Here is a 13,271-nt window from a genome sequence, read left to right as displayed (position 1 = left end):
GCCGATAAGAGGAACACACCAAGGGTACCCATTGTAACCAGCCCTCTTTTTAATAGCCATTGAGTCATTGGCTCACTTTACCAGACTTACCCCTTCATTAAGAGGTAGGCAACTAATGGATAATGACAAAAACTCCACAGAGAACATTACCTATGTCCTCAAAATGTTCATAACTTTTCTCATCATTTTGGGTCTTAAACTCGTTGTTAAGAAAACTGAGATCTTCCTAGTCAATGCACCAGGAAAGACGTCAAAAGAAAGTACTTAGCTCCACCCCCCCCCTTTTTTGGGGGGGGGGCTATGTCCTATACAAAGTACCTAGGCATTTACATAGTGATAAATGTGTGTACCTTCTTTAACATTTACCTTAAACCCTCGAGGAAATGCCTATTTATATCCTATCACTCCTGGTGACATCTGTAGCTCTCCTAGTAAGGCAGAATCTCAGCCCTCCAAATGATGTTTTGTCTGAAGCTTTATTATATCTTAAGACATGTCCCAGTCCTTGCATCAAAATGATTAACCAAGATAAAGAAGCTCTTGATTGATTTTTATGGGATGCCAAGAGACTAAATTTGCCCTTAAGTACTCTGACTCTGCCCTACTGCTGTGAAGGAGCAGGATTCATGGATGTAAACCAAATAAACAGCCATGATGTACCTCACTTATTTAAACCCTCCACCAAAGCCACCACCCATCTGGACTCAGAATCAGGTTTACTAAATAGTTCATCATGCATATCCCTATTATGTTATACAAAATCACACTCCCCACATCTGCAAAGCTGGGAGTCACTAGTTCTTACTCCTAAAACACTTATAAAGCTAATCTGCTTAACACTGACATGGATTTATGGTGCAATAAATCCCTGGGGGAAACCCCAACTTAAACATTCATAATTAACTAATTTTCTTGAGATATGGGAATGAACAGCATTTGAAACAAACCAAAATGCATTTTCACTTCTTTTGAATCCCTCAGGCCAACTTACACCATACAAAGCTCTGATTTCTAGAGATACCTGCAAGACATGCCTTCTCACAATTGACCTAACCTTTCTAGGGATGAAAACTATTGCACAACATTTCAAACCATCTACCATTCAAGAATTATCATCTAGTAATAAAGTAGAATTCTTGCAAAGAGCATCAGAAATTTGTCTATTACCATCTCAACCAAATTTACTTATGAGAAAAATCACTGATCTTGGCCCATGTGAGAAGATTTGGGTGTACTATGACGAAAGTAACCCTGAAAATAACAATTCCATTTCCTAGCTAGCACTCCTAGACTACTGACTCTTCAGCTGAAATTAGTTTGTCAAGGATACTGGACTTGAGTAAAACTATCAGACAAAGGATACAAGGAAGATGCTAAATGCCAGTATTCTTCAAATACTCCAGCAGACCTAGATCATAGACTCTGGGAATGCCTCCAGTTAAAAAATATCTATGGTGTACAATCTGTAGTAACAGGCAAAATCTTAAAACCATCAGCAGAGGTAATGGTCTTAAATATCTGTTCTATGGAACTACATCATTCCTTGCCAATCTCCCATAAGCCATGGCTCCTTCAGTTATCCATAATTGTAAGACTTTATATTGCATCTGAATGGAAAGCCTTTCCTCCCTTTCAATAGTTTTATCTGCAAATATGTTTTACCAAATAAATCATTCCACCCTACCTATAATGATGGATTACCTCTTTTGGGCAAACAATATCTACCTATACTCTATAGAACAAAGTTAGACAATACCTCTGTTAGTCTGCGTCACTGTTTGTTCATCCACAATCAACTTACATGGTCTACATTGTAATTACACAAACGTATTTGTCATCTGCACTTGTGTTACTTGACAAAGAGTGTTTACTTATTCAGAGTCTGATTAACTAAGGTTGTTCTTGGGTCACTGCTGAAATTCAATATTTGTATCTTGACGTTGCTGGTTGCCAATGTGCTGGTGTGATTTTTTTCCACTTTAGTAGCTGTTCTTGTGTTAAATATTATTTGGCAATAAAAAAATCTCAGCACTAGCTGTAACAAAAAAAAAAAGGCATGCCATAAACTTCACTGCACTGTAGTTCCATTTGTTTGCTTCCTTTCACACACTATATGGGAAAATTAAAAAAAAAGACTGCATCACATCAGGGGTCGCATCAGTAAATTTCAACCATATGATTCATTTCCATGAAATACTGAGTTCAAACTAGGACAGTCATCAACTTCTTAAACGCACTGTGACTAATATTAATGTTCCATATATTATACGTGGACAGTATTTTACTAATAAACCACACTCATATCACCAGAAATTAAGTATTTTTAATTACACTACAACAGCAGTAGAGAAGGATTTCATGAAACTTACACTAGAAAGGAAAACACATTTCAACCATTCAATCAGTAAGCAGATAAACAGACGTAATCTTCCTTCATTTCTTCATAAATAGGACGTTTCTGAAGCATCTCCTTAAAGGTACTCATTACAGTTCTGTGGTATATACCATTAATGCCACACACTTAATGAAACATAAAAAACTTACAACAGTGCTAAATTATGTAAAACTGGAAAATGGGCAAAAAAAAAAAAAAAACAGTAACCACTTTGGTTACTCACTGTTTTAAAGGGGTGCCTTAACTTACAGGGGAGAGTCCATTCAGAAACAGGTGCAACTGCTCATAGTACCAAATTCAGGAGCCAGCAGGAAAAAAAAATTTGAATGGTTAAAATATTTTTAATTTTTACATGGCGGTTATAGGCCATCATCAAGTGTAGAAATAACATACATGTAGTACATGGAGTTACATCTGTACTCCAGAAATGGGGGAAAAGATTTAAGCACCTTTCTGACAGCACAAAGGTACTTAAGCTATTATGCATTCATAACCTCTGTTAAGATTTGCTGTTTTGCTAAGGATGAACAAGAGTCTCTGTTGATGGCCAAAGATCAGTGGTCAAAAGCAAAACAGCTTTCAGAACAGTTAGAACTTCATCCTGCTATAATTAGAAAGCTCTTCCTTCACTGTTGATGTTGACAGTCCAACCTCATTTGCCTGGAGTCTGTTCAATAGCCATAAAATGTTTTTGAAAGCTGGTAAAGTACTTTGAGCTTTTCTATAACTGGTAATAGGTTGAACAGATAAAGCTTCATGCAATTAAAATAATTATGATTAGGTCTCGCCGGTCATCACCAAGATATTGTGTTCTAAACATAGACATCAATATTCACCTCTCAAGCTTACTCAAGGTCTATTTTTTGGCACCTGTCTCAAACACACAACGCCTTGGTTATGATCTGAGACCGAGTCATAATCTTCTTTGGTCATGTCAGCATAATGAGCACTAACAAGTCTATTGTACATTAAGTGTTGCCAGGGGGTTACACAGCCAGCATTATCCTTCATTTGGAAGTCCTATAGTAACAAACAGCAATATAGACCAACATATGGAGTCATATGAGGAAAAGTTCATATGATGGCATAGAGAGAAACAGAGATCAAAACATTTCCCAAGTCACAGCAGACGTCAATCACTCTTGTCACTTTAAGCTCATTACCATATTTTTGAAATGCTAGTATCTTCTGACTGCCTGTTTTTGCCTCTGTTCCATTTTCTATTCTGACAGTAGTTCTAAACATTGTACATTTTAAGATTACTTTCATTCCTTGTTTCACAACACTCACACTTTCTCCTTTCCTCTTCAGTATTTTATCCGATTACTACATATCCAATTCAAAAACATTTAACATGCAGTTTCATGGATGAGATGGAAACTAGAAGCAACTGTTAAGAATGAAATGCATAATTTGGGGACACTTGGGCAAATCACACAAGCTTGACTTATTCTAGCTTCAGGACAGGAAAACTTGCATTTCGGAGCAGGTGCTTAAAAATAAAAGTGCAAGAAACAACTTGATTCTTCTTATAACATAAGTTATGATGAAGCATTCTCAAAATGTGAGTGTGTTTGCATGACTACTTGAATGAGTATGCCAACCTGCTCTTTGTGTGTGTGTGTAATATATATGAGTTTATAATGAATAATCACTGAGTTTTATCTAAACACAGAATATTATACTCATCAGTGAATACCATTCATTGTAACTCAAATCAATTAAAAAAAGAGTAATTACAAATGTAAACCAACAGATTACATTTGTGATTACAAAACCAAAAATTTAATTGGGGTGCTTCATTCCCATTCCCACAGAAATTAAATATATTAACTCCAGGGTCGCACAAAAATGAAAAGGGAAAAGCCCTGCGATTATATAACACTTGATGTAATGAGCTTAGACTTTTACATAATTTAACAAACTGGACCACCAAGAAAAAAATGTTTTAATAGGAGATAAAATGTATGCCATAATTACGAATTTATCTCTATGTATCTATACGTCCTTTTGAAACCATGTTTGAAAGTAATACTTCAGTGATTAAGCTAACCTGCTCAGTGTGTTTGTGTGTAATATGTCTACCGCCTCTCTCTGCATATGTATGCGTATATGTATCTATATACACACACAATATATATATATATATATATATATATATATATATATATATATATATATATATATATGGGTTTACTTCACTTACCCGAAATCCCTAAAGACCGACAGTCAAAATCCTGAGACCAAAATGTTGACTCCTCACACGTCCAACTTTTCAAAACACTGACATGCATAAACCCAACTTTCACAACACAGACAATCACAGTCCCATCATGCAGAACACTGAAATTCAGTTTATTGACAATATAATGTCCTGATATCACAATTACAAGTGGAAGAGCCAAAGTAAATAGTAAACATGAAAAACTGTGATATCTGCAAATATTAACCATCAGCATAGTAATGCATAACTTGTCCTGGTCCCCTTCAGTAATGCACATCACACCAAATGACATATGACGACCTTTATTAAATTTCCATAACATAGCTTTAATCACCAACTTTATTAATTACAGCTATTCATAATATGATTCTAAATACAGCATAACATCCTTGTAATGTTAATCAGGGCAGCGTTCCTACTCACCCTGCCCAACAAGCAGGGTCCATACCTCAGCTCGCTTACTTTACTTATGAAGCAGCGTCCCAACTCACTTCATACACCATCCATTGAATTTACCTTCCACCAAACTGGCACCATCCTTACCTCAGCTTGCTTATCTATTCGGCAAGCTTCCTCCAACTACTCATTTCCTTTCTCCAGATCCTTGAAATGAACATCCAGACATCAGAGGGGAATAGAAGAGGGCAAGCCTATCCCTCTTCTCCGCCAACCAGCCTGACTAGGCTGTTCCCCCTCCCTTCTACCCAAAATTGTTCCATCCACTTCCCATAAAGGGAAGGGTCAAGCCAAACATCATTTGGTGTACCCATCATCTGTAAAGCACCTTAGAATCCTGTCATAAACCCCTTTGCCATGCCATCACTGAAACACACCCCAATGAAACTAAATAAAGTAAGATTACCATGACCCCATTGTAACACCAGAACATCCACACCAAAAGAACACATACCCTTTTGGACCGCTGCCTTCAAAGCTGAAATCATGCCTCAACCTGAATGTATTGATGGCCTATAACCACAACAAAACCACAAACTATAACCCCTTGGACTCAAGACGGCACCCAGTCAAACAACTAGTAGCAAATCTCACACCCAAAACCCTGTTAACCATAGCATATCACCATAGCCCACCCACTACCCAGTTCTATATGTGCAACAACTCCATTACAGTAGGGAATAGTCTAACTTTAATGTACTACCCTAGCTGGTAGAAAAACAGCCCCTCTTTGTCCTACAGCTGCCTTATCCTTCTACCAAGCTTCCTTTAAATCTTCTAACTCCCCTGAAACAACAGACCCAGTTTCTAAAACCACCCCAATACACCCACCTATCAACCATGCTTCCTAATCCTTATCTACAAATTCACCCAAACCCCAAGTCAAATGATCCTTGTGCTATTATGTAAAACCTTAACCTGGTATGCAACATTAACACTACCTACTCAAGGGACAAATTTTGTCACTCCCAAAGATACTACACATTAGGAACAAACTCCAGCATCCTGTCCAGCACCTCATTGGCCCTTCCCCCCACATACGGTTCAACAACTGGATGAAGGAATACAAGCATCCCAAGGTTCCAAGAAATCAAGGATTGAACTTCACTGGCTTGCAAGAGCCATAGGGCTGTAGTCTAATAAGTTCCTGTGCTCCTATGAATGTCATGACTCTACTCATACCATGGGATCCCCATAAACCATCCCCGACAGCCCCATGGCACCCGCATACCTACCTCTTCCTTACCACCTATACCAACGCAACAATCAGCTCCCAATAATTAAACAGCGCTCTAACCTGCATTACTAAGGTGATTACTCAGACCCTCCTTAGGCTCCATTCCAGTAACAAGAACATCCATCCTATTAAACATCATCTTTCAACAAACCGCATGATGCCTTCTGCACTTTAGCAATTTCCGTCAGTAACTGTTACCCACGTGTGCTCCCCATGTGTAACCTCCTTGCTCACCACTGCTTCCATCCGTGAATTCACTGTGTATTGCCACAACTGGTACTCAGCACTCCACCATCTACAAAGAAAAGGAGAAACTAAATCCTCTAATGGGTAAAGAGAAGGCTCCACCTTATACCCACCTATTATAAATTACAGCCACAATGTTCCAAGACCCCATCTGCAAGAAAGAAAAGATATGTAAATACATAACACACATTCCAAAACATCTTAAAAGACAACCTATCCTGCCAACGAAGAAAGGAATGTACCACTGCCACTCACATCTATGACAAAGCAGCCATAAGTGAAGCTATGGTTCCAATGACCTTATCAAATAACCAAGATAAATTGAGCTACCAGTGCAGTTGGTTAAAACTAAACCCTAAACATGAAGGGAACAATCAATATCCACAACCAGGTAACCTTGCTATTCCAGACCACCTCCATCAACACCTGTATAAGCCAAGCTAAATTATATTGTAAAGCCATCTACCTAGCTCTTAAGCTTCCATCTCCAAATGAGGCACACTAACCAGCATAATGTGGAACAAATGGACACAATGCAGCAAACCTAAAATAGCTGACTAGCAGCTTACAAAATACAATTGGGTATTTTAAGTTTTCCTCTTACAAACTTAAAAGTTTAATAGAAAAGGTTGCACTAGCATGGATATTCAGGATGGCTAGTCAGAATGTCAGTAATCAGAGCAGCGTATCATTGAAAGTTAACAAATTAACTTAATGGTTATGAAGCTGACTCCAAAATTCTTGTAAAATGAATAAAACTGACTTGCAGAAACAAAAAAAAAAAAAAATGCCAGAGTGGATATCACACCTCTCAACCTCTAAGAGCCAAAATCTGGACAAAGCCTAAAATGACGTGAGAACAGATAGACGGCTTTTAAACATTGCCCCTAGCAACTTAGCAAATTGACCAAATAATGGGTTTTGCATTGGCATGAATCTTCTGAAGGATGTGGAGTCTCAAACTCAAATGTTTGTCATTATTCAAAGACTTCAACCCTATTTGTTAGAAAAGTACCTGTTTCAAGAGGAACACACCAAAATATGAGACAGAATCTGGACATTCTGCAAATCGCAAATGAGCAGCCCCACGTCCTCACCATGCGTGGTATGGCCCTTACTCATCACTTGCCCACCCACTTGCAGTTATTTACTGAGGCAATGCACTGATCCCCCTGGAAAAAAAACAAAAAAAAAAAACAGTCATAGTCCGGAAATCCCCTAGCAGTCACCGCAGTAAAAGATGTGCAGCCTGTTTAATAACAAGTATGGACAAAATGCACAGCAGTCACCTGAGTACAGACAGGCAGCAGAACTTCCCAACGTTTTTTTATACGAGCAGAAACCAACCAACACTATGGTGCTGACATAGTAATAAAGTTACTGCAAGGGAATAACTGTACTATGGTTAAAGTATAGCTGGGAGGTTGAATGGTGCCCCACAATGCAATACCACATCAAAAGATAGGCTAGTAGGGTGCAAGTCTCAAACACATTTCTTTTTCCTTCATGTGTCAGTCCAAGTATGTCTGCTCAAAGTGACTCTGGTGTCACTAGGAGCAAAATATCCAAAATCAAATTATCACAGGAGATGCAGTTAGCTGTTCTCCACAACTGGGAAAGAAGAAAAAAAAAATGATGCATGGAATCCCCAGGAAACCAACCAGCATATACACGACTCCAAAGCCCGTGAAAGCCGCCACTCATGCAAGAAGACCAGAACAGAGCACCAGCACATCAAACCTGAAAAATCACACAGTCCCACCCCGACTTTTGCTAAGCAATCAGAAAGGAAGGTGAATGACCTGAAGAGACAAGAAACAGCACTCTGCTTGCCATATTCTTATTGATATCTTCCTAACTTGGCACCACCCAGCCCACGCATGCACCAACCACCAAGACCCCTCCAGTAAGCCTCACACTATGCCCAAAGCCCGCAAAAAGAAATTTGTGGCTCTTTCAACCTCATCACCACCAACGGACACCCATGCCAACCTCTCAACAACCAATGAGAGACGGTGGGAAACGGACTCACATGAACCACACCCCACATATCCCTCTTCTCCAACTCCCTTAACACTTTTTTACGAGCAAGTGAAGGGTCTGCAAGATGGCCTTTACATCTGAGCTACAGGACATCATCACGGCACCGGGTCATGAAATGAAAAGGGGGTTTCTAGCATCTGCAAGCACAGCACATCACAAAATCACTAGCTACTATCCTTTCATCAACATCAGTCCTCGGCAAATCACAAACGAGCAGTCACCCACAGTATGATTTAAAACCTGGAATTCTGAGGAAATCTGCGCAGCCAAGAGACATGACGGCCACATTACTCCATCACTGCCGGCACTCATGCCAGGCAACAGCCATCAAAAATAGCCCAGTCCCCAAAAACCACCCACAACAACCACAGCCAGTGCTCTTCACCACAATTACTGACATCAGTCAAACTCCACCACATGAGAGGCCCGCAAAAAACATCCCAACCGACAGTCTGTCTCATCTGAACGTATCAAAGCCGCTACAACTGCACCATCGGCCCAACCACCCTATAACCACAACTGCCCGGTTAACAGTTAAACCCTGCCTGACAAACCCTGCTACTTTTAAACCAACTTCCATGAAATCCCCCAAGGCAAAGGGTAACTGCCTCAGCCCTCAGCACACTACAAGTGACATGCCCCATTCTCAAATCAGAAGAGCCAGAGGTCACACTGCAAACTGTATGAGCAGCACAAACCAAATCTTGTGCCCATAGTTCCAACAAATGATATCCCACAGAGACAATTAAAAAAATTCAAATTCTTTCCTTTATCCACTGACCTCCTCATGCACACTATTGTCATTCCAAGGCCTACATGACCACCACATTACCATCCTGGTTGTCATGGACATAACCCTGCCATTAGCAAGTTCACGCCAAATGTGATTGCTTGACCAAACTACACTAGCCAAAACCTCTTAAGCCCCTCCCCATCATTATCTCATTTCCTCCCAACCATCCCTGCCTCCACTTAACCCTTTCACCTCCCCAACCTACCTAACTCCCCCTAAAATTAATTTACCCCCCCCCATGAAGATGTCCCGGGACAGCTTAGTTTGTTGCCAAACTTCATTTAAAGAAACGTAATACGGAAGTGTCAAAAACTAAAAGACAGCAATTTCCGCGATAGTCTCTAAATTGACATATATCAGCTGTTGCTTTGTAGGCATCTTATAAAATAAAATTAAATTAAACATAAAGTGCATCAGTTCATGATCAGAAATTAATATGCTTTGCAAAGAAACATCTCTCGTATTAAGCCATCTTCTGTTCACTAGATGTACTTCCCATATGCAGATTTATCTGTATTGTGGGTCCATAATTTGACATGCAATATATTCAGAAGTCCCATCCATAACAATTAATTCCACTCAACCTTATGATCCCAACTGTGACTTGACATCCACCATTGTAAAATATCCATATGATTACATTTTTGGTAATTTAGCTATTGCTGTAACAAACTGTAGAGAAGAGTATGTTTCCTTATTTGATAACACTGTCTCAAACTGCTGGTGGTGCAAAATAAGTTTCCTCTTCTTTGGAGATGGTGAAAATCCTGTAGCCATCCAAACTCTCAGTTCATCCAGACGGTCTTGTTCCCGTACCAATGCTGCCATTAGTACACTTAAATCTGTACCTCTGCCACCCAGGAGACATTTTAGTCTCCTGTGCCATTTCTACAGAATTTTGAGTGCAAGGTAGAAACAACTCATTTAATTCATAAACATTCTAAAAGGAAATTGGAAACAGCCGTGGGAAATGTACACTAGCTGAGGTACGAGTACTGAACTTCCGTAAACTTCCATACACATACACTCGGAGAAGTACTTTAAAAGTTCTCTACCTTCAACAGGAAAGGTTTCTCTAATGCATTGAAATGTGTGCTGTACATCACATCCTTTCACAAAAGCTAATGCAGCTAGAGATTTTACAGCTTGTTGAAATGAGGAGTTACTGTTGTAAAGTGCCGATAAGCCAAAAGCTTGTACTTTTCGCCACAGGTTTTGGCCAAAGTGGAATAAGCAGCCTTTTGATTGTGCATCTGGAATATTCAGCTATACAATTTTAACTGTGGCCAACTCAAAGTCACACAAGATATATCGCAAAATGACCTCAAACCCATGCTCAATCAGTAAATGAAAAATAGAGTGCCACAAATAATTATAAGACTTGCAATTGCCTTATGATTACCCCTTTTGCAAGGAAAGTCCCATCCATTAAAAATACTGTAGCACAACTTAAGTCATATAAGTTATTTACTGTAGTGAATACTTGTAGTATGGTGTCATAGTGCTGTCGGACATCATCTTGCTAACAAAATTACCACTCTTTAATGGGTATTTTGAGAAATCTATATCTTTTAGGGTTATTTTACTGTCAGTATGTGTTATAGCTTTTTTCTGGCAAACACGTCCTATCTGTTGAAATGCTTTTATATGAGGAATGTTATGTATGCTATCTAACAAAGTGGTCGCCAATGCATTATCCACTAGTAAGCATGGTGTATCTCTGCTGTAATTTGCTCTAACTTTTAAATCATTACAGACAACATATCTTTCTACCTCTCCTGGATCTCCACAATGCTGATGTGCTACTGTCTTTTCTAGCTTTTCTCTGTTGGGTAATAAAGTTGTTGCAGCTTTTCCTCTGCACTTTTGTGTTGACTTATATTTACATCCCCAGTAACTTCTTGCATTCCGACACCTTTCCAACTGATAAAGAAATCCATCGATCACCAAAAGTTCTTTATTTTTCTGTGATTTAACAGTTTGGTAAACATTACCATTAATTCCAGGAGCTTCTTCATCTTGTTCAGCCATGTTTCCATAGCTATGTAGTGCAACGTATTAAAGGTACAACCTCTTATTTATTCTACTATACAGCGGGAATTTCTAATTACGTAATGTTAAAGTTGTAACCACTCTTGTTGTTCAGTTAGATGTTATTCTGTTTATTGGTGGACTTTCTTGTATTGCTTCTTACCGGAAATGCAATGAGGTTACTTAATGTTTAACAACTGCATTATTAAGCATATTCCATATACTGTTTTTGTAAATAGTCGATCTTATGCACGTCAGTGTTTTGTAAAGTCGGACATGTGAGGAATCGACGTTTTAGTCTTTTGGGATTTTGGTAAATGAAGTAGACCCAAATATATATATATATATATATATATATATATATATATATATATATATATATGGGTCTACCTGAAAACAATGAAAGTGCAGAATGCCGACGATGAGAACACCGACACCGGAATATTGACAACAGACAAGACCGACAGTTGAGAATCCCGACGCTGAGAACACCGACATGTTAAGGTAAGTGTGCGATAGGAACGGACGTTAGGGTCAGGGTGTGGGTAAGTGTATGATAGTGACGGATGTTAGGGTAGGGTGCAGGTCAGGTAAGTGTGCGATAGTGACGGACTTTAGGTTTAGGGGTAGGTTAAATGAGTTAGGGTTAGGGTGCGGGTAAGGTAAGTGTGCAATAGTGATGGACCTTAGGGTTAGGGTTTGGGTTAAGGTTACTGTATAGAAGTGTATGCAAGGTTTAGTCTAGGTTTGTAAGGTTCTTGGTGTGCTTGTGTTGTGTGTGTGTTTTTCGGGAAAGGTATTTGTTTTGTTGATTGTCCGGATTTTGGTTTGTCGGCCATGTGAAGTTTTGTGTTTTTGAACTTTCTTATTTTTGTAGTTTTTTTTCATGTTGGTTATTTCGTTGTCAGTGTTTTGGCATGTTAGTGTTATCAGGTAGACCCATATATATACATATATATATATATATATATATATATATATATATATATATATACACACACACACACACACACACACACACACACACATTTATAATTAATAATTGCCATGAGTTTGACTAACGCAACTGAAATCCTTACAACATTAAATGTAGATGATGATAAATTCAACTCTATAATCCTAAATGCCTTAAACAAAAAGAAAAAAAAAATTAAACTGGGGGTCTTCACCCCCACACCCCTGAAAGTTAAATATACTAACTCCGGGGTCAAACAAACATGAAGAAGAGAGAATGCCATGAAATAATGCAACAGTTGTATTGAACTTTGACTGTTACATAATTCACCCCAAACCAGGCTCCATCCTCCAAAAGTTCCAAATCAAATAAAAGTTTTCTCTATAAATATGCATACTATAAAGCAATAGTCATTACATTTTAATCCTTGCTCACACAACAATCCCCTGACATACTTGTAATATCATAAAAATAGTTAAAATCCCAATATAAGAGACTCTGAGTCCCCCCTCCCCCGACTTTAATATGCTTAGGGCCGACAGACTCAATAAAAAAGCAGGTGGAGTAGCCATAATCTATCCAAACTGCCCTCGCAACAGTCTAATGCCAACATTCAGTAAAGATGAGCTCATCTCTCATTTAAAACTAAATAATCATAAGAATCTCTACATTTCTTTATAACTACCCCCAGGTAATAAGCTATCCACCCTAGAAAATATCCTTTACTGGCTTTCAAATATTTCACAAGAAACTATAATTTGAGTGGATGTTAATTTTTTCTGTCAGAAGTTATACTTTCCTATAAACAATATTAGCCTCTGTGGATTCATACAACTCGTAACTGACCCTGCTCACACCAACAAATCCAATCAATCTGGTTCTACTCTAGAC

The sequence above is a fragment of the Protopterus annectens genome, chromosome 17.part0 (genome assembly GCF_019279795.1).
Source record: "Protopterus annectens isolate FY-2018-M chromosome 17.part0, PAN1.0, whole genome shotgun sequence".
In the NCBI taxonomy this organism is placed as follows: Eukaryota; Metazoa; Chordata; order Ceratodontiformes; family Protopteridae; genus Protopterus; species Protopterus annectens.
Note: the sequence above shows the minus strand (reverse complement) of the source record.